This window comes from Triticum aestivum, chromosome 6B (assembly GCF_018294505.1).
Source record: "Triticum aestivum cultivar Chinese Spring chromosome 6B, IWGSC CS RefSeq v2.1, whole genome shotgun sequence".
Lineage (NCBI taxonomy): Eukaryota > Viridiplantae > Streptophyta > Magnoliopsida > Poales > Poaceae > Triticum > Triticum aestivum.
The window spans coordinates 1,449,232-1,455,151 of NC_057810.1; the positions used below are offsets into that span (position 1 = coordinate 1,449,232).

The following is a 5,920-nucleotide window of genomic DNA, read 5'->3' on the forward strand; positions in this document are numbered from 1 at the left end:
GAAGATGCCATCAACGAGGCCAAGTCAAGTTCTAGTACAGTGGTTGTATTTCGAGGAAGACGGCAGGTGCATGAATGGTATCTGGAGGACACTCGCGTAACTCTGCAGCACCAGTGAAGTGGTGTTCCTGAATGTGCCAAGGCTAACGACCCAAGTCTTTACGTCAAGCTACTGCACTTCAACTCTTCTGTTAGCAGAAGATGATGCATGCATATAATATCTCAATCATACAAAGACAGCATCTCTTGATTAGACAAGGCCTGACCGCGCTGGACCACAAGTTTGTAAAGAAGACCCGTGTGCAAAGTTTGGATCTGTTTCTTGCACTCTATTTATAAATAAAATGTTGTTTGGAGCCAATAGTTTCACACGGTTACATATTTGGTAAAAATGTAGTGCTGTGACATATCGTTACAAAGCCTTAGAAACATAATTACAAATGCAGCCTGCCAGTATTCGGCTACCGTAGAAACATAGTTGCATTTTCTACACGGAAACAAAGGAGGGTTTTGTCAAATGTAGCTTAGTGACAAACATCTTACACCTTACGAGATCGACTGAGTTTGTGTATCTGCTCAGCTACCTCCATCATCGTGGATCTTTGATCTACATCAAGGCTAAGGCATTGCACGGCAATACCTGCCAGACTATCAAGAAGCTCTAAATCTTCCGCAATTGCAATTTCCTTGTCAAAAAACTCCGTTGGTTTCTTCTGTTCCTTATGGGCTTCAAGGAAACACTTTACCAAGCTGTTATTATCAGAATATATGGCCTTCCTCCTGCTAATAAGCTCCAGCATCACAACTCCGAAACTGTAGACATCACTTTTTTCCGTGAGTAGGCCTTCTTGTAGATATACTGGATCCATGTAATTCATGTCGCCGATGATTGATGCAGTATGTTATTTGTCTGTTGCAAGCAAGCTAGATATGCCAAAGTCTGAAATTTTGGGTGCAAAGTTCTCATCCAAGAGTATATTTGCTGGTTTGACATCACCGTGTAGAATTCTAGTGTTTGCTTGTGAGTGCATATAAGCTAGACCATCCGCTGAATGTGCAGCAATTCTTAAACGTGCATCCAAGTTGAGAGCCACCTTGTTATTATTGTTGTGAAGAATGTCATGGAGGCTACCTTGGGAGATAAACTCATAGACCAGGAGGGGGGCTTCAACTTCAGGGCAACAACCAATGAGCCTAACAATGTTCTTGTGGATGACTTGAGATTGGATGATGACTTCATTTGCAAATTGTTCATTCTCTCGCACGCTACCATTAATCGGCTTCTTTATTGCAACTAGTTTATTTTCAAGAAGGCCCTTGTAAACTTTACCAAAGGAACCATTTGCAATTAAGTTATTTTTGTTTAGAAATGACTTGAGGTCCTCCTTTTTGAAAATTTTAATGCTTGTTGCCTTCTCTAATGTAGGGCCGCCGTTCTTTTTGAAGAATTCTGCAATCTTCTTTTTCTCGTTGTGAAGAATAACAAGAAATGTTATAATCACCATGATAGGAATGCCAACAATTGTACCTAGATGGAGATAAAACAAACTTACTTTATATCATTAAAATCGTAGTTACTATTCTAGCAGAAATATTTCGTATAAAAAGTTAATAGTTTCTTTTGCTCATGTACTCAGAATCTAAAACAAATTACCACTAGAATTACAAGAAGAAAAAGGAATATAAATCCTTAGAACAACTTCAAGGAAATTGAGCTTTTAAAAGACAAGGAAATCATGTAGGTCGTAGATTACAGCCAGGCCATTTATAGAAATTAAGCAGTATATACAACTGAATGATTCAATTCCTTTGAAGCAATCATATGTCCTGCATCCATGAAGAGATGTACAAGCAGTCGGTTTGTCATACATGTGTTTATAGATTTTACTCGAACAGATCTCACCCAGCGTGCTGTTTACTAATGTTCATTGCACTATGAGCTATCAACAAAAACACCCACAATGGGCTGTAGTAGAGTACTTACCGACTACAATCTTTGCTGCTAGAGGGAAATGATCTATGCAAGTTCCCGCTTTGGCGTCGCCTTTCCATCTAAATTTGCATGGACAGTCATAGCCTCCCAGCCAGTTTCTGCAGACCCCGCCATTTGTGCAGTGATACAGTTGGGGGAGCTTGCATTCATCAATGTCTGAAGAATTAACACTTGGGGATTTTAACGAATTGGTTATGACAATTTCTCCAACACGTTTTCAACTACCATTTCATCTAGTATAAAGCAAGCGTTGGAACACAGAATAAAAGCAAAGCATTTCAATACCTTGAAAGGATGGATTAGTGCACATCTATGATTCTAACAGTTTGAGAACCAGATCCACTAGATAATCACATGTTCCCAAGAAAAGGAGAATTGGTTGAGCCCAACTTTCACTTTATTGCTTTGCTCTTTCTTTTCTTGTTGTAAATAGTGTATCTTGTTTAATGATTAATGGGAAAATAGCGTAGAACAATTGTTCTACGGTTTGCAGTTGAAAAAAGAAACATTAAAGGAAGTGCATCATATTTTTGCAAGATGACAATTATATTTTTACCAAATTTAAGATCAGTTAATCTTGCTTGCTAATGAAATTAATCTTTTTTGGTATACTACCTTTTTTGGATTAATTATGGAACATGCATGCATGCAAGCATGCGGATAAGGATTACCATGTGGATAAGGATTGGAGGCTCTGGTTTACGTACCTTTGCATCCGTGCTCCGGATCTTGCAGGTAAGGATTACCATGGAAGCCTTTGGAGCAGTTGCAGATGTAGCCTGGTCCATTGAGCGAGTTGAAGCACTCGCTATTGTCGCTGACACACGCGTAGGACCCAGGCTTCTTGCGGGCTACGTCGCATGTGTCGTTCCCGATAGACCAGTCAACCACGAACGGCGCCTGGCCGCCGTAGTTGTTCTTGAACGCCGGCGAGGTCACATAGGTGGTCGAGAAGGTGAAGTTGGACGAGTCCATGAGCACCGCGTAGCTGCAGCAGCTGACGTTGTGGATCTCCGTCGTGTTGAAGGCAGAGTCGAACTCCACGTGGTAATACTGCAGCCCCCTGGGGATGGCGGTCTGGCAGCACCCTATCCCGGAGCAGGAGCCGTTGCTCAGGGTCGACATCACATCGTCTCCCCGGCACATGGCCACGCACCCGCTCATGTACTTGCCGCCGTAATCACCATCATCGCCGTGGTTGCTGTCATCGCCGTTGATGTATGCCAGCGTTTCGCAACCGATGACCGTGAACTTGTTGGTGGTGTCAGAGAACCTCAAGGGTGTGCCCACAAAGTTCAGCCACCACTCGTCGCGGTCCATCTCCCGAGAGGTGGTGTTGTAGCAATAATAGGAGATATCATTCAGCATCCGAGCCTGACCTTGCTGCAGCGAGACGCCGACGACCTCCACGTCGCCATAAAATGGCCTATGGCGGCCACCATCAATGCCGTTCTCGTTGCAGGTCAGGCCGAAGCCGTTCATGGCGCAGTGGCCGTAGTCGTCGTCGGGTGATGAATGGACGATGCCGAATGGGTAAGGGATGTCTACCCTGCCGCATTTTCTTTGGCACTGGCTGCTAGGTTGTGGCGATGCTGCTCCCAACAGTGGGAACCTTGCGCCGAGCCATAATAGTACTACAGGTACAGCAGCTAATGTGTGGAACGGCATGGATGGTGTTGGGGACGGCGTGGTCTGGGTTGGGAACGGCGTGGGCTTGCTTTGCCGCGTTGGGGACGCCGTGGTCTGGGTGGCTTTATAATCATTCCAACCAAGAATTGACGATAGAACGTTCGGGTGTATATATGCTCATGATAACTACTCCCTCAGTGAAGAAATTGCGAGAGCGTTTAGATCACTACCTTAGTTATCTAAACTAGTGGTCTAAACACTCCTATATTTCTTTTACAGAGGGAGTAGTTTTGAATCATTTTGATGCTTCATTATTAGTTTAATTTCTTTTTAACAACAAGAGAGAACACCCTCTTGGCATGTGCATCGAGTGACGCACAACTATATATTAGTGTTAGTTATTGATAATGCCAAATAAATTGTCTTACATAGAGAGTAAAAAAACTTGAGGTCATACACATAGGACAAGCCTCGTGACAGTATCTCCAAATCGAACCACCAAACTACAATGATATATCAGCAGACAAAGGACGCAAGGCTCCAAGGTAACGCCTTCAAGAAGGAACCATCACTCATGCACCGATGTTGGCAAGTCCAACCAGATATTAGACAAGTCTAATATATTATTATGAGTTAATAAATACAGTTTTTTTCCGAAAAATAAAATACAATTTTGGAGTGTGACAATGAACAGTTTCAGAAAATGATGCACTAATTAGTTCAATCAATTAGACTGCCATTAATCATATTAATTAGACTGCCAAATCGAAGAAACTTTTTTGAATATGGTGATTGATCCGGAAAGCGTTTAGGAGGAATTCTACATGGCCGCCGCAAAAAGAATTGCTCTCTCCGATCCATATTTATTGACGCAGACTTAGTATAATTTTAGTACTCAGTTATACTAAGTGTTCATCAATTAATATGGATCGGAAGGAGTACAGAGTTTTCTGGGGCAAACAAAGACCCTGAAAGAGGGCTAAATATTATCCATTAGGAACCAAGGCAGTGTAGAGAGAGTAGCTTCCCCATGGGGAAGAGATGGCCTCCGAAGCCATTTTAGAATTACACTTGGAAGCCCTCTTGCATAAGAAATGGCATTTAGAAGAGGATCTACTACAGGAAGCCCCTTTTGCAAGTGTATGAGCTATAAGATTCTTGAGTCTGGGAATGTGTTGTATCCTCCGTTGAGAGAGATCAGAAGTAAGATTGAAGAATTCTGCTATCACCGGTCTGATCTTCCAATGACCTGGATACTGTCGAAAATCTTTGGTTTCAGTTTCTTCCAGCAAGGTCATGCAATCCCTGGCTATTGGTGCTGCAAGAAGTAATCCCAATGCTACTGTCTGCAAAACATAATGGGCATTCGCAGATGTTGCTTGTATGGAAATTTAATGTACACTTTGCTCATTTCTCAGAAACTCTCCAAGAGATGCTTCATCAGTTGCCACCACAGGGTTGTATTCGGCACCAACATAGGCTAAGAGACCTGCACGTTGAGTATACAAGATTGTAATTGGAGAAGAATTGGAGTAGTTATTATCAGTGGGCTTATTTTCTTCATCTTTCTCCTCCACTGAACCTTCATTAAGCATTGCTTTTGCGGAATGGATAACCTCCATACTACTTATATATTTACAAGAATATCAATTCTGCTTTCTATATATTCGATAGAATTGTGAAAATAGTGTTTACCTTTAGTTCTGAGTGCTATGTGGTAAAGATCTTTTGAGTGACATTGGCAAGATATAGATTGGAATTCAGCTATCAAATTTGGATCCAAAGGTGAACCAAATTGGTCTAGAAAAACTACATTCAAAGAACAGGTGCAAATCTGATTCTATTTGACCACAACTGTTTGGAGTACCTGCATGCTCTTAATCATGTAGCTTTTAATTATGTTCCAAGCAAAAAAATTGACCAAACCTGTTTCGGGATAAGAGTCAGTCAGCCTGCAGTTCAGTTTAGCCTTAAACTTGTCAGTGATCAAGTTGTAGGCTGCGGCTCTATTCATGCCTCGTAGGACGAGAGTGTGACCACGGTGAGCAGTATCAAGATCCATACTTGGGGCAGGAAAAATATTCTTAGAGAATAATGACTGTGTTTGCTAATTAACATATCGTATTTATTTCAGTTAGGAGTTTGACTAGAGGCTACACATAAATAAACGCTCAAATTGTTAGGCCGGCAAAGAGATAGTAGTGTGGTTGCCTTTAATTTTACTTTCTTATTTCATCTCAAGTGCTGTAGGAGGGGGGGGGGGGGTGGCCGGTGTGTGTGTGTGTGGGGGGGGGGGGGG

The 5,920-nt window shown here is 42.2% G+C and overlaps 1 pseudogene; it reads right to left on the reverse strand.

The window, feature by feature from the left end:
• Window positions 1–300: 300 nt before the first annotated feature.
• LOC123135338 (wall-associated receptor kinase 2-like) lies at window positions 301–3,706 on the reverse strand (annotated as a pseudogene).
• Between the last annotated feature and the right edge of the window lie 2,214 nt (window positions 3,707–5,920).